This window comes from Ranitomeya variabilis, chromosome 3 (genome assembly GCF_051348905.1).
Source record: "Ranitomeya variabilis isolate aRanVar5 chromosome 3, aRanVar5.hap1, whole genome shotgun sequence".
Classification (NCBI taxonomy): domain Eukaryota; kingdom Metazoa; phylum Chordata; class Amphibia; order Anura; family Dendrobatidae; genus Ranitomeya; species Ranitomeya variabilis.
In genome coordinates, this window is record NC_135234.1 from 156,572,619 (window position 1) to 156,596,440 (window position 23,822).

Below are 23,822 nucleotides of genomic sequence, written 5' to 3' on the forward strand. Positions count from 1 at the left end.
TGCATGGCTCATATTCCCCCCCTGTGTGCATGGCTCATATCCCCCTGTATGCATGGCTCATATCCCCCCCTGTATGCATGGCTTATCTCTCCACCCCCCATCCTGCTCCCATCTTGCATGGCGCGCCGGCTTATGTCCTCCTTCCTCCCCCCTCCCCTGTCCCCCCGTCCTTCATACTCACCTGTCCCTCACTGTGCGGCTGCGCCGACATCCCTCTGGCTCTGTTCCAAGTCCCAGCGCAGCACCTTCTTCCTGTGTGAGCGGTCATGTGATACTGCTCATTAAGGTCATGAATATGCACATATTCATGACCTTAATGAGCGGTACCACGTGACCGCTCATTCAGGATGAGCTCCAGATGCTGAGACCAGGCATCGCTGGAGCAGGGTGAGTATCATCTTCAAAGAGGGTGGGTGGGAGGTGGGCAGGCGGGTTTGGGGGGGGATGGGGAGCAGGGGGGCGGTCGGTCGGGAGGTGACCCAGGACTTCTAAAAAAAAAGCAACAAACCTTGCTCAGGTGCCGCCCCCTGCATTGTCCCCACCCTAGGCACGTGCCCTCAAGTGCCTAGTGGCAAATACGGCCCTGCCTACCAGTCTACCAGTCCTGTGTCCTGCCGTACCCTGCCAGTCCTGTGTTCCTGCCGTACCTTCCAGTCCGGTGTTCCTGCTGTATCCTGCCGGTCCTGTGTTCCTGCTGTACCTTCCAGTTCTGCGTGCCTGCTGCTCCTGCCAGTCCTGAGTGCCTGCTGTTCCTGCCAGTCTTGAGTCTCCGTTGTTTCTGTCTTACGTGAGCTTCCATCCTACCGGTCAGTACTTAGTCTTTGCTGCCTCCATCTGTCCAGTTCCTCCGCCATTCTAGTCACTTCAGTAGCTCCGTCTTTCCCCCGTCTTCCGTTCTCTCTTTGTCCTATCTTCAGTCGTCCCTTTGGCTCCAGCAGTTGCAGCTTCACCCTCCTTGGGCCTGTCCCTAACTCTCCCTGTACAGGGAGTGGCATCATCTGGTTCACTCATCCTCGGGGGCTCTAAAGCCGTGACCCAGAGGGTCCACTTCCTTAGTCCTGATACAACCCCATGTTAGGACACTGCTACCACCATATTTTACCATAGGCACCAAGCATTTGGATAAATTAATTAAGAAAAATGTATGGTGACTATATTGAAACATGGTGGTGGTAGTGTCCTTATGTGAGGCTACATGAATGCTGCTGGTGTTGGGGAGCACAGTTGTTTCTACTACATCAAGATGTCTGATTGCCATCTCAGTACAGTTGATTCTAGGTGCTGCCTGCACAATCGGCTCCACTATATCAAGGTGCTTGACTACTGTCCAAGCTCTGCTGTTCCAAGGTGTTATCTGCAGACTCCGCTTTGAAACTGCAAGGTGCCTTACTATCATTTTACTCTACTCTTTCAAGGTGTCATGCACACACTCATCTTTGCTATGATGCCTGACTGTTGTCTCAGTTCTGCTGGTTCAAGTTGCTGTTTTCACACGGCACTGCTACAATAGGTGCCTGTCTGCTGTCTCACCTCTGTTGTTCCAAGATGTTGTCTACACTCTCTATTACTATTAGGTACTTGTTGTTTTCACAAATCTACTGGTTTAAAGTACTATCTGCAAACTCGGCTCTGCTGTACAAGGTGCCAGACCACGTACATTGCCTGGCCTCTCCAAAGTGCTGCCCTCACAGCTGACTCTGCTAATTCCAAGGTGCTAGTCCATATTTTCTGTTCCGCTGATCTACAAGCCATCCAACATATACAGCGCTACTGTTTCACATGTGCCTTCCAACATATCCAACTTTGTGGCATAGTAATATTCAGTTTGGGCTACTCAGTCTGATCTTTGGCTATACGCAATCACCTCACCGTGTGAGCCATAACACCAGATTGATGTAGAATGAGAAATGAGAGCCTTTAAATAAGAACATCAATAACAGTGGCAGCTCCAGTGAATCTATAATAATAGCAACCACAGGAAACCAAACAGAGCCACAGGGTCTAAATACATTTAAGACCACAGAAACCAATTAGCAAACAGTCATTGGGCCCAATTCATCTTTGATTTTTAGAAAGTCACTTTTTAAGTCTTGTAGTATCGGTTATCGTTTTTTGAGCCAGATTCAACAAAATTGATGTTTTTTTTGCGCAAAATCAGAACTTCTCTTTATTTTGGTCTTTGACCTGTTTTATGCCTGTTTAGCACAAAAAGTGGCATATCTCTCTAAATGACACAAAATGTGTTCAAAAATAACTGGCGTACATAAAATCATGCTGGAGGTGCGGGTACTTGAGTATATTTGCAACAAATTTGGAGACTTTTTAAAACGTTGAAAATAATTAATCAGCAGAATATATCTGGAAACCCCAAACACCCACCCACAATGGTGAACAAAAAAATGATAAACACGTAGAAAATAGATTTGAAAAAAGGCGCAAATTAGAAGAATTCGTTACAAATGAAAAACAGGAAAAAAAAGCACCAAACAATAGACAAAAAAGCCATCAATGCAATTATGAATAGGGCCAATTGTATTTCCATAAAAACAAGGTAATGTCAAGCCAAATCTGAAATACCAGCATTGCATTGTGGACAGTAATATCTAGTGGTTTAGGTCATTTTAGGTCATTCAAGGGGTCACATGATACTCAGTGATCCAGTTTCCATGGCTAGATGGGGTGAAAAACCTATAGTGACATCATGGTCACATACTCATGAGAGTACAGGACATATACCAATGAAGTAGCTCAGTGGAGGAGCCTAGAGAGCTTTCCTGACACTTTCACTATTAGATCTACAGTAAATGATCTCCAGAATCTGCCCTGTACTTGCTGTGGAAACAGACAAAACTTATATTTTTGCTTTGATTCATTCTCGTTTTGATTACTATAAATCAGGAATGAGGAACCTCAGGACCACGGAAAGTTTATGGCCCTCAATTACCTTTTATCCGGCCCCAGGACAGATGCTTGGGAACTGCAGTGCTTGGGCCAGCAGCTGTATTTTGATGGCCGCTGGCCCATTCATTTTTCTTGCTTTGTGAACACGCACACGCAGTGTTCACTAATGCTGAGGCACATGCAATGAAAGATTGCATCCTGACAACAGTGGCATGCAAATGTCCCTTGAAAAAAAAAGATCCCCCACTCCTGCTGTAAGGACTCATACAGACAATCATATATCTTGATGTTTTAATGGATAGTACTTGTCCCCATTTTATTCCAAGGGGCAGTGCACATGTCCAATTTATTTCCTCAAACCAAATCACAGCAGCATGCACGGATGAGATTCAAGTATGGTCTGATTTTCACAGACTGACATTATAGAGAAACTGGAAAACCTGTTTTTCCACTCTACCTCCAAGAGAATCAGAACACGCTCCGGTCAAACTCTCACCAGCATTTCATCAGAGTGTGATTAGCACAGTTGGACCGATTTTCTCGGTCGTCTGCACCTGTCTTGACTCGGTAGCCTAGCCTGAATGCAGCAGCCAAGTTCATGTTTTTGTCCAACTGCTGAATCAACCATTTTTGTCCTTTGTCAGTCACTGCAACCTTTTCCTGCATCTTCTCTTTGACCACTATCTATCACCCTAGAAATGCACTACTTTCTGCCAATGATCTAAGACTAACCAATTCAATTATCTGAACCTCCAACTCTCATCCCAAAAGCTGTCCTCAAGCTGCACCAGTTTTCTACCACAAACAATTATCAACATCCACAGCTTTTAAGCATGCCCTAAAAACACTAAATCTACTCGGTCCTCAACTCATTTCATTATCCGACTGCTTTCCTTTAATCCCTTCTTTTTACATTATTCTTTAGATTCTGATCCCTTGATTCAACAGTCACCTGCACAAATCATGCACTCAAATGCACTTCATTTTAGTATCTACAAAGACACCGGTGGTTTACAATTTTATGTGCGCTGCCTGTTTTGTTTAGTCATATTTTGCTGCTTCGTTTTTCTTTATTAAATAAACGATGGTTGTAACTTGGACCACTGTACCAGACATACAGGACCAAAACTCCAACTTCAGTTGCAATGTCTGATATTGTTTGTACCCTCTGAATTGTACAGTGCTGTAATATTATATATGTTGGCGCCACATAAATAAAGATTATTGTTAATAATAACCTATCAGCAGTCTGCAATAATATCGTTATCCAGGCAGCTGCTATTGTAGTATATTGTCAAGCCATTAAAAATGATTCCTCTCCCTTACATTTTATCTAAACTTCCTGAGAAACCACAAATAACATAGTATGTTCACGCAATCTATGGTGATTGAAAATTCATTATACCCTTAGTCTTTCTTCTGTGGTCATACATTGTTGCTAGCGCTGATCCTATTAACACAGAACGTCAGTAGAAGGAAGCCACACTGAGCATTGGAAAACATCAGAAGACTGCATGAGGCAGGAAACTCTTTTCTCTAGTGTACAGAGCCAGAGACCCTTCACCACATGATCATGGGTCACTGAAATATAGAAAAAAAGCCGTGGACTCCTGCCGTGGTTCTCCCTCAAAGAGTTCAAAGAGACCACTCAAAACCAATTGATTTCCTCTTTGCGACAAAACAATTTTATAATTCCCTATTTTAGGGCAGATGATTAGATAGATTCCACTTGCCAGAATGGCTGAGGGAGGTTGAAAAAGAAGACAATGAAAAAAGCTATATATCTTTGCTAGAAAAAAGAAAACATAAGATCATCTCTGGATACCCCTCACAATGATTGAGGATGGGCATAGGTAATACCAGATAAGCAAACACAGACATGCTTTCTTGGAGCAAGATAAAAGTAGGGTATTCCCTTGAAAGGTTACATGTCTAAAGTGAAAAAGAAGTGTTCATATTCCGTGAGCAATGCGGCTTGCAAAAGCCTTCATCAAGGTCCAGTTCATTTCAGTGCAAAACTAAAGAGTTTTGTAGCATATGGACAGTGATAACTGTGTTGTCTTTGGAGAGAAAGAGGGACTGTTCATACTGTAATGTAAGCACATTCTGGTGTGAAATGATGACAGAAAAGGTTTTGCAGGTCTTGTTGGTTTACATCCCACACTAAATATCAAGCCAAAAAGAAGTTGTCTGTGATTTTATAATTTTGCTGAGGACAAGAAATAATACAAAATACACAATATCTAAATAAATGTTTGTATTAAATTATATGTAGTGATGTGCAAATGTGCTGTATTAAAGCCCGCTGTTACCTACATTCAGTGGGGTGATTGTTTTGGATTAGAGGTGAGTCGCCCACCAGGGCAGGGTACTCGGTACCGGGTCTGGTTGGCTATTAAAGGGATGTCACGGTGGCTGAGACCCAGTCCGTGGCCCTGAGACTCACTGTAAAAAGGAACAGTCTTTAAAAGGGGAATTATGAATAAGTCTGTCGTGACGCCACCTGTGGTGTTCAGTCAATAGGGGGACTGACACTGCTTTAAAGGGGCCCTCTGGGGGATGTTGTTGCAGCAATGATGGTGACGCTTCCCACAGGTGAAGCGGGCTCCCCAGGGGTGTACGGTGATGATGGTGTTTGCCGGTCACTGAGTAAAGGACACAAGTTGTAAAGTCTTTACCTGGTTTACTGTAGTTGGCAGGCCACAGTCCAGGGTACTGGCAACAGGTACATCCAGGCAGCCCAGAAACAAGTGGAATCCCCTTGGCAAGTCAGGTTGGGACCCTTCCACTGCACGCTTGCTATAGTCCCTTGCTGCCTATAATGTCCTAACAAGGTCCCGGTTCCTTCCCCTGTCCTGGAACAGGTACCTGTATGGTAGGCAGCTTGAACCATTCCTTCTGGGGTCTCTGCACAGTGAATCCAGGCTCCAGAGTGATGCTGTACCACAGGCTTAATTTGGGCAGTATACGTGTAGTTCTGTGCCCTCCGCTTCTGCTAGGTGTCCTACAGTTCCACTCTAGACTCGGGCTCCCAGTACCTGGTTTCTGCACTTTAGCCCCTAAAGCCCTAGTTCTATCAAAACAGAGGTCTCAATGTCAGATAAAACACATGAAGATAGATTTCCAATCTGTAGCTTACCAGTCTCCTGTTGAAGGTCAGGTGTTGTTGAAGATGTTACCGTCTCCAGTTCTGTCTGGTGTCCCTCTTGTATTTGAGAGACCAGTTTCTTTAGCCCCTGGTTCCTATTCTCAGAGAGTCTATTTTTCCATCGGCCTCGCCTATTGCGCCCTCGGCGTTGCTTGGTTCCAAACATGAAAAATCACTTGATTGAAGTTCATGTAGAGTTGAGACCTCCTTAGTAGTGGTATTCTCTGAACCAGAGGATCTTTTGTTTCCTCTGTGAATCATTGTTACTTCTGGTATCGCTGTTCCAGAGGAACTTACTTTCCCCCTAACCGCGATGTCACTTCCGGCATCGCGGTCAAACATACTCATCGCGTCGTCCCCATCAACTCAAATACATAGAAACAACACCCCTTTTTACAATCGCATCACCAGAGGTGACGCATGCAGGGAGTTACTTCCCCTAACCATGACATCACTTCTGGTATCGCGATCGAGCACATTCAATGTGGCACACTGCAACAATATATAACAGGACCACAGAGCGCCACTTTTCCTGCACAACAGTGCATATTTCTAGCGCCATATCAGGCTGTCTAGGAAGGTTCTCCTGGTGAGTGACTATTTTGACTGAGCTCTCTGTCCTATGTCTCTTTCCATTCAAATGCTGTAATAATGTCTTTTGGCTGTCATGTTGAGCATAATATATTAAGAGTAATGGCACCTATCTTACACAGTTCCTCAAGTTCCTATACTTATCCAGTGGTCATCACTATTTGTGAATGTAGCCTTCATATATCCTTCAAATCTTTTTAAGAATGGCTACTTTCCCGGCCAAATTTGTTTTCTTTTTAATTTCATATTATATCTGTGTTTGTATTATCATCCATGTTTCTGCTTTATGCTGTGCTTCTCTCAGTAGAATATATCTGTTGATTGTATAAGTTTTTGATACAAATGAATCTTTTCACAGGACTCATCCATGTGTTGTGTATAGATTGCATATTGACAAACAAAATGTTGTTGTTATTTCTAAAATACCTTTCTTTGCATCTACTTTGGAGTGTGAATGTCTCAGGTTTACCGCAACAGAGAGGAGCCAGAAGACTGCAGTGTCTGATTTCTCCTTCTCCTGCACTGATTAGAAGCACTTTACCTTCACCTCACATCAGGGGCGGACTGGGCCGGGTTGCAAAGATGCAAATGCCCCCCGGGCCGCTCCCCCTGCAGCTGATCAGGGCCGGCCGCCTGGTGGTGGCTGTAAAGCTGCAAATTGTGTGCAAAGCTGCATCAAATTGTGCGCGGCCGTGTGCGCTGCACTGTGACGCGGCCGCTGCACTGTGAAGCGGCCGGCAGCAGTCACAGTCGGCGCACACGTCCGCGCCGGGTCCGGGAGCTTTGTGCGCGGCTGTCAGCTTGACGGCTGCACAGCTCCTGCTCCCTCCATGATATCTCTCTATGCGTTCCGGGTCAGGTGTCGGGCGTGCGCGATGACGTCATCGCGCACGTGCCGACATGTCCCGGCCAGGACGCTAGCAGAGAGGCGCTGCAAGGGAGCGAGTGGTGATGTAAGTATAAAAAAACCTTTTTTTTTTTTTTTTTTTGTAAATTAAATGGTGGGTAACTGCAAATGAAGAAGTGGGGAGGGGTGAAAGGAGGCTGCACATGATGGAATTTTGGGGGTTAAAGGAGGATGCACATGGTGGAATTTGGGGGGATTAAAGGAGGCTGCACATGATGGAATTTGGGGGGTTAAAGGAGGCTGTACATGACGGAATTTGGGGGGTTAAAGGAGGCTGCACATGATGGAATTTGGGGTGTTAAAGGAGGCTGCACATGACGGAATTTGGGGGGTTAAAGGAGGCTTCACATGATGGAATTTGGAGGGGTTAAAGGAGGCTGCACATGATGGAATTTGGGGGGTTAAAGGAGGCTGCACATGACGGAATTTTGGGGGGTTAAAGGAGGCTTCACATGATGGAATTTGGGGGGGTTAAAAGGGGCTGCACATGATGGAATTTGGGGGGTTAAAGGAGGCTGCACATGACGGAATTTGGGGAGTTAAAGGAGGCTGCACATGATGGAATTTGGGGGTATAAAGGAGGCTGCACATGATGGAATTTGGGGGGGTTAAAGGAGGCTGCACATGATGGAATTTGGGGGGGGGTTAAAGGAGGCTGCACATGACGGAATTTGGGGGGTTAAAGGAGGCTGCACATGATGGAATTTGGGGGGATAAAGGAGGCTGCACATGATGGAATTTGGGGGGTTAAAGGAGGCTGCACCTGACGGAATTTGGGGGGTTAAAGGAGGCTGCACATGATGGAATTTGGGGGGTTAAAGGAGGCTGCACATGATGGAATTTGGGGAGTTAAAGGAGGCTGCACATGATGGAATTTGGGGGGATAAAGGAGGCTGCACATGATGGAATTTGGGGGGGTTAAAGGAGGCTGCACATGATGGAATTTGGGGGTTAAAGGAGGCTGCACATGATGGAATTTGGGGGGTAAAGGAGGCTGCACATGATGGAATTTGGGGGGTTCAAGGAGGCTGCACATGTTGGAATTTGGGGGGTTAAAGGAGGCTGCACATGACGGAATTTGGGGGGTTAAAGGAGGCTGCACATGATGGAATTTTGGGGGTTAAAGGAGGATGCACATGGTGGAATTTGGGGGGATTAAAGGAGGCTGCACATGATGGAATTTTGGGGGTTAAAGGAGGATGCACATGGTGGAATTTGGGGGGATTAAAGGAGGCTGCACATGATGGAATTTGGGGGGTTAAAGGAGGCTGTACATGACGGAATTTGGGGGGTTAAAGGAGGCTGCACATGATGGAATTTGGGGGGTTAAAGGAGGCTGCACATGACGGAATTTTGGGGGGTTAAAGGAGGCTTCACATGATGGAATTTGGGGGGGTTAAAAGGGGCTGCACATGATGGAATTTGGGGGGTTAAAGGAGGCTGCACATGACGGAATTTGGGGAGTTAAAGGAGGCTGCACATGATGGAATTTGGGGGTATAAAGGAGGCTGCACATGATGGAATTTGGGGGGGTTAAAGGAGGCTGCACATGATGGAATTTGGGGGGGTTAAAGGAGGCTGCACATGACGGAATTTGGGGGGTTAAAGGAGGCTGCACATGATGGAATTTGGGGGGATAAAGGAGGCTGCACATGATGGAATTTGGGGGGTTAAAGGAGGCTGCACCTGACGGAATTTGGGGGGTTAAAGGAGGCTGCACATGATGGAATTTGGGGGGATTAAAGGAGGCTGCACATGATGGAATTTGGGGGGGTTAAGGAGGCTGCACATGATGGAATTTGGGGGGTTAAAGGAGGCTGTACATGACGGAATTTGGGGGGTTAAAGGAGGCTGCACATGATGGAATTTGGGGGGCTTAAGGAGGCTGCACATGATGGAATTTGGGGGGTTAAAGGAGGCTGTACATGACGGAATTTGGGGGGTTAAAGAAGGCTGCACATGATGGAATTTGGGGGGTTAAAGGAGGCTGTACATGATGGAATTTGGGGGGTTAAAGAAGGCTGCACATGATGGAATTTGGGGGGATAAAGGAGGCTGCACATGATGGAGTTTGGGGGGATTAAAGGAGGCAGCACATGATGGAACTTGGGGGGGTTAAAGGAGGCTGCACATGACGGAATTTTGGGGGGTTAAAGGAGGCTTCACATGACGGAATTTGGGGGGTTAAAGGAGGCTTCACATGATGGAATTTGGGGGGGTTAAAGGAGGCTGCACATGATGGAATTCGGGGAGTTAAAGGAGGCTGCACATGATGGAATTTGGGGGGATAAAGGAGGCTGCACATGATGGAATTTGGGGGGGTTAAAGGAGGCTGCACATGATGGAATTTGGGGGTTAAAGGAGGCTGCACATGATGGAATTTGGGGGGTAAAGGAGGCTGCACATGATGGAATTTGGGGGGTTCAAGGAGGCTGCACATGTTGGAATTTGGGGGGTTAAAGGAGGCTGCACATGACGGAATTTGGGGGGTTAAAGGAGGCTGCACATGATGGAATTTTGGGGGTTAAAGGAGGATGCACATGGTGGAATTTGGGGGGATTAAAGGAGGCTGCACATGATGGAATTTTGGGGGTTAAAGGAGGCTGCACATGAAGTGGGAGGTAAGGGGGACTGCACATGATGGGGGACTCGTAAGCTTGCAATCTATGAGGTTGCATAATAACCAATTATATATTGATTGTGGGTGGACCTCTGTATTCAGATGTGTAGTGTAGAAGAAAGGGAAAAAGTGGGGAATGTGCTCTAGATAACTGTGTTTTTTTAATGCAGAGGCGAGTCCTGGCTGGAAGAAGCGATGGCGGTCTGTGCTGCATGAATGAGAAAAGCAAAGATGAAGGACTTCAGCTAGAGACGTCACTGGTGAGTCAGTGTATTACCTGTGCACTGACACCATACACTGTATACAGAGCTCCTGTATATAATGTCACTGGCAGTGGTGATCACTGTATTACCTGTACACTGGCACTTTTTACAGAGCTCCTGTGTATAATGTCACTGGTGATCCCTGTATTACCTGTACACTGACAGTAAATACAGAGTTCATGTTAATAGCACTTAGTATTGTGGGTTTTTTTTTAATTAATGCATTTACAATTGTATTTATATATTTATATCCTTCAAAGGCCCATACATGTCGTTGCACAGTAGGGGCATTACTACTTTCTGTGAGATATTTTAATTTTGGGGGGTGGGAGTAATCCTAGCAATGACACAATTGATTAAATATTGGGGTCAGTGGTCCACACTGCAGGTGCACACAGAGTGGGGAGTTTTTGTAGGTTGGGAATAGATGGGGACGGCGGTAGAAATGTGAGAAGTCAAATGTGCCTTTATAGTAATCTGTGCAGACGAGTCCTGGCTGGAGAAGTTGTCATGTCGGTCTGGGCCAGATAGAAAAGTGAACGATCTGAATCAGAAAGAACGTCGTGTGTAAGTTACTATATATAACTGTACTGTAATCACTTGTTCTGCGGAACTGGTATCTACCAATATACGGTTACTGTTAGGTTGTAATATTGCTCTTTTTAGGTACCTTTTTTTTTTTATTTAGTAGCAGCTAAATGTGATTCAGTCATAGTAAAGAGTGTATGGTAGTATCATTGGTCTTTGTATAGAATGTAGTTTCATATAGAGGTAATGGTGATATTATAATATTATGTATTCGCTGTGTAGTGGTGATAGTAGTAGGCACTGTGTAGCCGTATTATTGTATGTATGTTTGTAAGTAAGCTCCGTTATGGCACCATATCTAAGCAGTAAGCTTGGTTCTAGAACTGTATCAATGTAGTAATCTAGATTATGGTACCGTATGTATGCCATAATCTCGGTTCTGCTCCAGTTTCTATGTAGCAGGCTTGGTTCCATGTAGTAGACTTATTAAACTCGGTTCTGCTCCCTTATTTCTGTAGTAAGCTCAGTTCTGCTCCCATATCTCTGTAGTAAGCTCCGTTCTGCTCCCATATCTCTGCAGTAAGCTCGGTTCTGCTCCATTATCTCTGTAGTAAGCTCAGTTCTGCTCCCATATCTCTGCAGTAAGCTCCACTCTGCTCCCATATCTCTGTAGTAAGCTCTGCTCTGCTCCCATATCTCTGCAGTAAGCTCTGCTCTGCTCCCATATCTCTGTAGAAAGCTCCGTTCTGCTCCCATATCTCTGTAGTAAGCTCGGTTCTGCTCCCATACTGCTGTAGTAAGCTCCGTTCTGCTCCCATATTTCTGTAGTAAGCTCTGTTTTGCACCCATATCTCTGTAGTAAGCTCGGTTCTGCTCCTATATCTCCGGAATAAGCTCGGTTCTGCTCCCATATCTCTGTAGTAAGCTCGGTTCTGCTCCTATATCTCTGGAGTAAGCTCGGTTCTGCTCCCATATCTCTGGAGTAAGCTCGGTTCTGCTCCCATATCTCTGGAGCAAGCTTGGTTCTGCTACCATATCTATGTAGCAAGCTCCGTTCTGTTCCCATATCTATGAACCAGTCTGTTTTTAAAGCCTGTTATCTCTGCTACTTTTATGCAGTGGCCAGAGATTATTAGGGAAAAGTAGGGCCACCGCAACTGAAGGGCCACTGCTTTGTGATTGCCCCCCAGGCTGAAAAATGCCAGTCAGCCCCTGCCTCACATCACCTTTTGCTGCATGGCTATAGGTTGTTGGTGGTGGTGGTTGTTATTAAAGTAGGTCATTGGTGGATTTATCTGTGACTGTATCTAGGTTTTGAGTGTGTGATAATTCCCTTTCTCCTTCTACTTTGGTTTAACTCCATCCTCCACATCCCGGTGTATCCCTCTGTTATATGTGTGTGTATATTTGTATGTTGGGTATTTTTTGTTGTCTCTGTTCGTATTACCTTGTTAGTTCAGTTGGTGTATTATGGTACACTACTACTCACCTCTTCCCTGGGTGGGGGAAGGGTACAGACAGGGTGAGCTCAGGAGCTAAGACAAAGTACATGGCCCCGGCATCTTCACCATTAGAAGTATTCCGGGGAACAGAGCGAGCTAGGGAGCCCCTAGTAATAGGGACAGGGAAGGAGCCCCTGGTATCAGGACACCCGATAACAGAGTTCTAACAGCAATTTTACTTTTACATTATTTGTGAAGTGGAATCCTTTTCATGCACCCGCCTTCAGAGGAGTGCTGCGCAGACTTTTTTCGGTCTAAACTACATCTTCAGTTTTAAACATCTACTGTAAATAACTAGGCAAAATGTTAAACTATGTTGCAATTTTTTAACTTGTACAGGGCTCAAAATGCATGAATTTACCATTGTTGGTTCAGAGCATTCTTCTACTGTATAATTTGGGATTTCTGACAATCTCCATGACCATCTTTATCTCCTTGCTTTTATAGAGCTAGACCTAATTGAACCATGCATGTCTGGTTGGTTGGCAGCCTTGACATCTGCTGAAGCATCAAAAAAATCCTTCTGTTCCTTCTCATTGGTCTGATTAGCGCACTGACCCTCTCTTGGTTCCCTGCCCTATCTGATGTTGAAGTACGTAGAGCTAGATCTACTATGTATAAATAAACAAATATCACTGGCGCTCACCACTTATGTCCGCCGAACAAATCGAAATGGACCAAGAAAACTCCCAGCTGCTGGTATCCACAGAAATAGCGCCCCTTCTGTAAGATAACTAATACATATAACAACTGATACCGCGCTTGGGAACAGATCAGGAGGGAGGGGGGGGGGGGGGGGGAAAGAAAGGAGAACTACCCCTAAATGTGAAAATGTAGCCAGACTAAGAAAATGTACAACAAAGAACAAAACTATCCACTGTATTCTATCACAAGTCGAATAGAAAACTACTCATACTATCAAACTGCTTGCTCACTCACAAAAAATGCATGTGCACCGGTATGTATATACACTCCCGCAGGAGTAACCAAAAATGTCCGTATACTAATAGATTAATGACATTTGTGTGCTACAATAACTACAAGAGATAATGGTTCTTACCATATGAGGCGCCGCACACCATTTCCGGTATCCACTACGAACAGCGAGGTGAAAGCCTGGTAATACAGCCATCATCCCATAACTACATCTCCATATGGTAAGAACCATTATCTCTTGTAGTTATTGTAGCACACAAATGTCATTAATCTATTAGTATACGGACATTTTTGGTTACTCCTGCGGGAGTGTATATACATACCGGTGCACATGCATTTTTTGTGAGTGAGCAAGCAGCTTGATAGTATGAGTAGTTTTCTATTCGACTTGTGATAGAATACAGTGGATAGTTTTGTTCTTTGTTGTACATTTTCTTAGTCTGGCTACATTTTCACATTTAGGGGTAGTTCTCCTTTCTTTCCCCCCCCCCCTCCCTCCTGATCTGTTCCCAAGCACGGTATCAGTTGTTATATAGATCTACTATGTATTTCCAGAATTATTATACTTGAGATCTTTGACATTAGTGTCTTTTCAATTTCTGGCCTATACTTGGTCAAATAAGGGGCTAACATGATATTATATTGCCACTAACATTATGCTCCAACAGTAGGCAGTAACCATGGTGTTAAATGAAAACTATATGCCATGAAAATCTGTGCATGAGACAGAGGCAGCCAGTGAAGCTTTGAATGATTTGATATGTACTGGTTGATCAAGAATGTCAAGGGACTGTTATGATAACTGACTCTTTAATTATGCCATTTTTATTTATTTATTTATCTATTTTTTATGCTTTGCTTGTATGGTGCCATCATATGTTCCACCATCATATGCACAATCACTTTACAGACATTGTCAGTTTGTCTTAGAAGTGTGGGAGGAAGCCAAAGTACCCTAGGAAACTCATGCAAACACAAGGAGAACACATTAACTCCTTGCAGATTTGCAGATGTTGTACATAGTAAGATTTGAACCCAGGACCCCAGCACTGCAAAGCAACATGGCGAACCACTGAGCCCTAATTTATAGTGGTAATTGGCCACCAGTCCCTGCCTACATAGTAAAGAAATATATAGTATATATTTATACTATATATTTCTTTACTATGTAGGCAGGGACTGGTGGCCAATTAGCACTATAATTTACTATACTATGTATATATTTGATATCATTTTTCTATGCTCTTAGCAGGAACATTGCTTGTACATCACCGTTATTATATGCTGTGGGTGAAATAAGTATAGAACAAATCACCAATTTTCTAAGGAAATATATTTCTAAAGGTGCTATTGACATGAAATGCTAACCAGATGTTGGTAACAATTAGTGATGTGCGAATGTACTCGTTACTCGAGATTTCCCAAGCATGCTCGGGTGACCTCCGAGTATTTTTTAGTGCTCGGAGATTTAGTTTTTATTGCCGCAGCTGAATGATTTACATCTGTTAGCCAGCATAAGTACATGTGGGGATTCCCTAGCAACCAGGCAACCCAGACATGTACTTATACTGGCTAACAGATGTAAATCATTCAGCTGCGGCAATAAAAACGAAATCTCCGAGCACTTAAAAAATACTCGGAGGTCACCCGAGCATGCTCGGGAAATCTCGAGTAACGAGTATATTCGCTCATCACTAGTAACAATCCATCCAATCCACACAAGCAAAGAAATCAAGCTATAGCTGCTCATAAATTATGTTATGTGTAGTGTTGAGCATTCCGATACCGCAAGCAGGGCCGGACTGGCCATAGGGCACTTCTGGCAAATGCCAGAAGGGCCGGTGCCAGTGGTGGGCCGCTCAATCCGCCGCCCACGCCGTCGCATTCAACTATACCGGCGTATAGACGCCGGTACAGTTGAATGCAATGATGGAGGAGAGAGCGTCCACAGACGCTCCTCTCCCATCATTCCCCGCTCTGCCTCTGACACTGCGGGTGCGCGATGATGTCATATCATCGCGCACCTGCTGTGTCCCGGGCAGACTGCAGCTGCTGAGACAGGAGCAGGAACCAGGAAGCAACGCTGGGCACGAGGAGAGGTGAGGAGAGTTTTTTTTTTTTCTGGACTGTGGGGCCATTCTCGGAGGAGGTGAGGGGAGGAAGAGAAGAGATGTGGGCTGTATATAGTTCTCTGTGGGCTGTGCTCTGTGCTGTATACTGCTGTGGGCTGTGTGCTATATATAGTACTCTGTGGGCTGTGCTCTGTGCTGTATACTGCTGTGGGCTGTATATAGTTCTCTGTGGGCTGTGCTCTGTGCTGTATACTGCTGTGGGCTGTATATAGTTCTCTGTGGGCTGTGCTCTGTGCTGTATACTGCTGTGGGCTATATATAGTTCTCTGTGGGCTGTGCTCTGTGCTGTATACTACTGTGGGCTGTATATAGTTCTCTGTGGGCTGTGCTCTGTGCTGTATACTGCTGTGGGCTGTATATAGTTCTCTGTGGGCTGTGCTCTGTGCTGTATACTACTGTGGGCTGTATATAGTTCTCTGTGGGCTGTGCTCTGTGCTGTATACTACTGTGGGCTGTATATAGTTCTCTGTGGGCTGTGCTCTGTGCTGTATACCACTGTAGGCTGTATATAGTTCTCTGTGGGCTGTGCTCTGTGCTGTATACTGCTGTGGGCTGTATATAGTTCTCTGTGGGCTGTGCTCTGTGCTGTATACTACTGTGGGCTGTATATAGTTCTCTGTGGGCTGTGCTCTGTGCTGTATACTACTGTGGGCTGTATATAGTACTCTGTGTGCTGTGCTCTGTGCTGTATACTACTGTGGGCTGTATATAGTTCTCTGGGCTGTGCTCTGTGCTGTATACTGCTGTGGGCTGTATATAGTTCTCTGTGGGCTGTGCTCTGTGCTGTATACTACTGTGGGCTGTATATAGTTCTCTGTGGGCTGTGCTCTGTGCTGTATACCACTGTAGGCTGTATATAGTTCTCTGTGGGCTGTGCTCTGTGCTGTATACCGCTGTGGGCTGTATATAGTTCTCTGTGGGCTGTGCTCTGTGCTGTATACTACTGTGGGCTGTATATAGTTCTCTGTGGGCTGTGCTCTGTGCTGTATACCACTGTAGGCTGTATATAGTTCTCTGTGGGCTGTGCTCTGTGCTGTATACTGCTGTGGGCTGTATATAGTTCTCTGTGGGCTGTGCTCTGTGCTGTATACTACTGTGGGCTGTATATAGTTCTCTGTGGGCTGTGCTCTGTGCTGTATACTACTGTGGGCTGTATATAGTACTCTGTGTGCTGTGCTCTGTGCTGTATACTACTGTGGGCTGTATATAGTTCTCTGGGCTGTGCTCTGTGCTGTATACTGCTGTGGGCTGTATATAGTTCTCTGTGGGCTGTGCTCTGTGCTGTATACTACTGTGGGCTGTATATAGTTCTCTGTGGGCTGTGCTCTGTGCTGTATACCACTGTAGGCTGTATATAGTTCTCTGTGGGCTGTGCTCTGTGCTGTATACTGCTGTGGGCTGTATATAGTTCTCTGTGGGCTGTGGTCTGTGCTGTATACTACTGTGGGCTGTATATAGTTCTCTGGGCTGTGCTCTGTGCTGTATACTGCTGTGGGCTGTATATAGCTCTCTGTGGGCTGTGCTCTGTGCTGTATACTGCTCTGTGCTATATATAGTTCTCTGTGGGCTGTGCTCTGTGCTGTATACTGCTGTGGGCTGTATATAGTTCTCTGTGGGCTGTGCTCTGTGCTGTATACTGCTGTGGGCTGTATATAGTTCTCTGTGGGCTGTGCTCTGTGCTGTATACTACTGTGGGCTGTATATAGCTCTCTGTGGGCTGTGCTCTGTGCTGTATACTACTGTGGGCTGTATATAGTTCTCTGTGGGCTGTGCTCTGTGCTGTATACTGCTGTGGGCTGTATATAGCTCTCTGTGGGCTGTGCTCTGTGCTGTATACTACTGTGTGCTCTGTGCTATATATAGTTCTCTGTGGGCTGTGCTCTGCTGTATACTGCTGTGGGCTGTATATAGCTCTCTGTGGGCTGTGCTCTGTGCTGTATACTACTGTGTGCTCTGTGCTATATATAGTTCTCTGTGGGCTGTGCTCTGTGCTGTATACTGCTGTGGGCTGTATATAGTTCTCTGTGGGCTGTGCTCTGTGCTGTATACTGCTGTGGGCTGTATATAGCTCTCTGTGGGCTGTGCTCTGTGCTGTATACTACTGTGTGCTCTGTGCTATATATAGTTCTCTGTGGGCTGTGCGCTGTGCTGTATACTGCTGTGGGCTGTATATAGTTCTCTGTGGGCTGTGCTCTGTGCTGTATACTGCTGTGGGCTGTATATAGTTCTCTGTGGGCTGTGCTCTGTGCTGTATACTACTGTGGGCTGTATATAGCTCTCTGTGGGCTGTGCTCTGTGCTGTATACTACTGTGGGCTGTATATAGTTATCTGTGGGCTGTGCTCTGTGCTGTATGCTACTGTGGGCTGTATATAGTTCTCTGTGGGCTGTGCTCTGTGCTGTATATAGTTCTCTGTGGGCTGTGCTCTGTGCTGTATACTACTGTGGGCTGTATATAGTTCTCTGGGCTGTGCTCTGTGCTGTATACTACTGTGTGCTGTATATAGTTCTCTGTGGGCTGTGCTGTATATAGTACTCTGTGGGCTGTGCTGTATATAGTACTCTGTGGGCTGTGCTGTATATAGTACTCTGTGGGCTGTGCTGTATATAGTACTCTCTGGGCTGTGCTGTATATAGTACTCTCTGGGCTGTGCTGTATATAGTACTCTCTGGGCTGTGCTTTATATAGTACTCTGGGCTGTGCTGTATATAGTACTCTGGGCTGTGCTTTATATAGTTCTCTGTGGGCTGTGCTGTATATAGTTCTCTGTGGGCTGTGCTGTATATATTACTTTGTGGGCTGTGCTGTATATATTACTTTGTGGGCTGTGCTGTATATATTACTCTGTGGGCTGTGCTGTATACTACTGTGTGGGCTGTGCTGTATACTACTGTGTGGTCTGTGCTGTATACTACTGTGTGGTCTGTGCTGTATACTACTGTGTGGTCTGTGCTGAATACTGCTTTGTGGGCTGTGTTATCTACTACGCGAGCTGTGCTATAGTATGCAGGCTGTGCTGTATACTATGCGGTTTGTGCTATATAATATGCGGGCTTTGCTATATACTATGGGGAGTATATTATATTCTATGGGGGAGGCCATGTTATGTACTATGTGGCTGTGTTATATACTATTGTGGGGGTATATTATATTCTATGGGGGAGGCTGCGTTATATACTATGGGGGGCTGCATTATATTCTATGAGGGGCTACATTATATATTATGGGGAGGTGGGCTGTATTATATTCTATGGGGGTTACATACTCTGGGGTGGCTGCATTATACTCTGTGGGGTGGCTGCATTATACTCTGGGGTGGCTGCATTATACTCTGGGGTGGCTGCATTATACTATATGTGGGCTGCATTATACTGTATCGAGGACTATGGGGAATACGTTATACTATATGAAGAACTATGGGGTGCATTATACTATGGGAAGTGAATTGTACTACATGGATGACTGTGGCGGTGCATTATACTATATGGAGCACTATGAGGATTGTATTATGCTATATGGAGGACTATGAGGATTGTATTATGCTATATGGAGGACTATGAGGAGTGTATTATACTATGTGGAGGACTGAGCAGTGTATTTTAATATATGGAGGACTATAGGGAGTGTATTATACTATATGGAGGACTATGGAGCACATTATAATATATGGAGGACTATGGGGTGTATTTTACTAAACAAGTAAAATGCTGCATATTCGGATTGTTTTTGCTGGAACAAAAAGCCTTGTTGTCAGCAGCACATTGCCAGTGTAAACTGTAGATGTGCTGCTGAAAACATGATACTGTATGGTGATCTATTAGTGATCGTTCTGTCTCATCATTATTCCTCAGCTGGTGGAAAGAGGCCGAGAAACAAGCGTTGAACAACTTCAGTATTGTCGATCAAACTCGTTTAGCGGCCTGAACTCAGCGCACGTAAATACAACAGAAAGGCTTCTGTGTGATGTGCAATATGTTAGCATTTGGGGACCCATTTTAAACTTTGCCTAGGGCCCCACTTTGCCTAAAACCGGCCCTGCCTACAAGTGTACAAAGATATTATACAGTCACCATGTGACAAGTGGGCCTGTGTAACTTCAAATGCCAGGGCTGAATTTTAGTCCCAGTCCGGCCCTGACCGCAAGTATCGAGTATCGGCCGATACTTGCGGTATCGGAATTCCGATACCGAGTTCCGATACTTTTGTGGTATCGTAAATCGGAATCGGAAGTTCCCAGTGTATGGTTCCCAGGGTCTGGAGGAGAGGAGACTCCTCATTGAGGAGTTTAGGGCCTGCGATGACGTCGCGGCCTGTGATTGGTCGCGTGAGCGGTCACATGAGCGGCACGCGACCAATCACAAGCCGCGACGTCATCAAAGGTCCTAAACTGCTCATTCTTAGGAACGGAGGCTGCCGGTTACAATCGGTAAGGTCCAGGGGCCACCGGACGGGTGAGTATATCCATATTTTTTATTTTAATTCTTTATTTTTTACATGAATATGGATCCCAGGGCCTGAAGGAGAGTTTCCTCTCCTTCAGACCCTGGGAACCATCCAGGATACCTTCCGATACTTGAGTCCCATTGACTTGTATTGGTATCGGGTATCGGTATCGGCGATATCCGATATTTTTTGGGTATCGGCCGATACTATCCGATACCCATACTTTCAAGTATCGGAAGGTATCGCTCAACACTAGTTATGTGTAATAATTAGAAACGACACAGGGAAAAAGAATTAAACACACTTACTGAAATTGAATTAATACTTTGTACACAGGCCATTGTTGATGACAGTTTCAAGATGCCTCCTATTTGGAGAAACTAGTTGTATGCATTGCTCAGGTATGATTTTGGCCCATCTTTATTGTTAAGGTAAAAATAAGTCCAAAGCTACAGGGCCCTGTGTTAAAAAGTGATTGCCACGTAAACCTAATAACAGGTTGGGCTACCCAAACCAGCAACAACTGCAATCAAGTGCAGCGCCCCAGAGTCCTGGTCGTTGCAGTACTATGGCTCCGCCACTAAGGGGAGCTATGGTGCGTCTGATGGCACTGAAGGAGTTCATCTGATCAGGTATCACAGACACCAATACATTTCACAGTCGGGCCTCCGGGGGGAGCTAAGGGTTCTATTCATTAGGCCACTCCCCACCATAGTGGGTAAACTGGGGGTCAGGCAGGAAGTTAGATCAGAAAGCTGACTGAGTTGGAACCAGGCAACACCTTGTGGCAGAGGGTGTTGTGGGGGAAGATACAGTAGGGTCTCTGTCAGGGGTGGGATCCTGACAGAGGCTTGGCAACTTGAACGAACGTAACGGGACCGTGCCTGCTCCGGGTAGCGGCGGTGCCCAAGGAAGGATTAGAAGAGAGATAGATTGTGCTGAGTGAGAAACGAGATCACGCAAAAGGAGAAATACCAGTAGGGGTCGTGCTGTAAGACCGAGGCAACATCCTACTGAGGCGCACAACCAGTGGCCGGAACGCCGAGGGAGTATCATAACATTCAGCTTCAAGCAATACTCCAAACAGCAGCAGGACAGTCAGTCTAAGGCGGGCTGTCTAACTTTAATCACCTATGCAGTCTTGGGGGGCAACTTGTGGAGAGGGGCGACTCTAGGGTCCCGGAAGAGCTCCGAGCCTACCCGTCAAACGGGTGCCGTCCCAACCAGAACAACAGGGAGGGACGGAGGATTAGCAGAACATCATCTAATTGAGTTGTGAGGGAACTTAAGAAACAGACACAACAGTTGTGGGGACTTTCCGTAAGCACAGCAGGGAAGGACCACAACACATAGCGCTAGAAGGAAGGCACCGATTTCCACCTGTGAAGAGAACTCTGGAGGTGCCATTGGACCGGCCGGACTTGCGCAGCCTGGTGAACCGTGTTCTGAACTGAGGACCCAGAGATCTTCAGTAAAGAGGTAAAGAGACTGCAACCTGGTGTCCTCGTTATTTACTGCACTGCACCACTACAGCCTCATCACCACCATCTACATCATACCTATCACTGTACGCCCCTCAGCAGGGTCACGGACCGGGCCTAGCCACCGTGACAACCCCAGAGCAGAGACTCAGAGGCCCGGTACCGGGTACCCCTCGGCCCTGTGGCAGTGGGGGCGCTACAACTTGGCGTCATGAACAGGATCTACTTAAGCCTGAAGAATCAGGTCATGTGTGCCTTGGAACTGTGATTTACTGTGCTTAGACTGTACTTTATTGCAAAGACTGTGGATTGTCACTTGCCGCCAAAAGTTCGCGCCAAAACCGCCGCCATTGCAGCGTCACAGGGAGCGCAGAGGGAGACGGAGGGCGTGCCATGGGAGGGGACTACCAAAATGGCGCCAGAAGCGGCGACCGCCCCCTGCACCTTTTGCTGCAAAGCGAAGACCTGCCCCAAAGCAGAGGACGACCCCTTGATTTGCAACGAAGGGAAGCGGGTGACGGAGAAGCTCGACCTCGGAGAAATGGCGGAGTCAGGTGCATGCACTGCCACCGACTATCAGGCAGCGATGACGAAAAGCAAGTGCCTGAACGAGGAAGGAGCGATCCCGGCTTGCCCTCCTCCACCAGGGGCGGACCTACGTCCACTGCAGCGGAAGGATCTGAATTCCTTGGAACCGGCCGCGGAGCTGAACCTACCCATCCCGTCCTCGGAGCTAGTGGAGGAGGAACCATGGTGGGCGGAGCCGCACCCGGGGACCGTGTTGGAGGAGCCGCGGTCCGGACTGCAGCCAATTCCAGTGTCCCCGTCAACGGACCGGATCGACATCGGTGGAATCACATCAGGCGCAGGTATGGAAGATGCCCCTGCTCCCCCGCTCGATCCCGCTCCCACGATCGGCTCTCACCCCAGTAAAAGCCGTCTCCGCTCAGCAGAGCTAATGGTGCTACCCCCTGATGCAATGGGGAAGCTGGTACCGCCGCTGCCGACCAGGATGGGAGAACCCATAGACGTGGGTCCAGATGGGGTGATCCTCCAGTGGGACACCCCCCGGGTTGGGCCAGATGGAGTTCGGGAAGAAGGATTCACCCTTGCTGTACTTACCTGGGAACAATACAAACAATGCTTGATCCTACATTGGAAACGGCAAAAAGAGGCAGAACCGACTGACCCACCGAGGGCGCAACCATCGCCTCTTGTATGTGATGACAGGGACATGGTAAAGCGGGGCACTGTATTGACCTTCCACCCGAGGAGGGGATGGGGCTCCATACAGGAACCGGGGCTACCAACTGACGTCTTTGTTGCCAGTTGCAACGTGAAGACTTCCTGCTGCGGCCGAAGTGGTGACCCATTGCAAAAGGGGATCAGGTGACTTACACCCGTCATCGGAATGCATGCGGATGGTATGCCCGGAATGTGCGCCGCTGTGGGCCTGGGAGAGTGTCATCTGTTACTCCAACCATGATGGAACCAGACGTGACGGATCTTACCAATATTGCCGCCGTACGTCTCATTGCAGCGACTGAGCTGGCAGCTAGAGTCCGCCTTCAGGTTCAGACCTCAGGAGGTCTGACTGCCCCGGGGAAATCCGCCAGTGACACTGGTGCGGCATCAGCTGCTGGTCAAGGATCGAAGCCTGCACAGTCGGAAGGTGTCCACTTTCGGCTGATGTCTTGTGATTTGCTATAAGGATAAACCTCGATACCATGAGTATGTAAATAGTTAACTGTTTCTCTGCTGTTATGCTGCTAAAACCCGTCCAGGGTTAACTCTACTGGTTTTACTTAAAGAAGGACTCTTTGTGAAGATACCACACTGGAACCTTTGTTGAGTATGGACTGGTAGCTTGAGAAGGCGTGCTACCTCATAGAGACTTGGTCCCCTCTTAAAGGGGATGTTCATTTGTCGCACTTAAACGATGATATTGCTTTAAGATAGGTAGCAATAATGTTTTGACGAAAGAAAATGATGATAATGTTTACATGAGTAAGTTATATGTGTTCAACTAGTTAATTGTGAAGAAATGCTGATGATGTTCTCTAAAAAGGAAAAGTGAAAGATAGTAGAAGGATGCAGTGGGCCCGTAGGGGTAGACGTGGTGTCCAGCATGCATGTTAGTGAGAAAGATAATGAGAAGGTTTGATGTTGTATAAAGAAAATGGTTGATAACGTTGATAGATAATTAGGATAGAAGGTAAACCCTGAGTCCTCATAGGAGCCATACAGAGATGGCTCAGTGCTCTTAAACTGAAAGTATGTTATGTTCTATACTGTGTATAGTAGTTGAAAAGACAGAAGGCTCGGGCTGAAAGGAGCGGTCCTGTAAGAAAGGAGAGGCAGTAGGTCTGG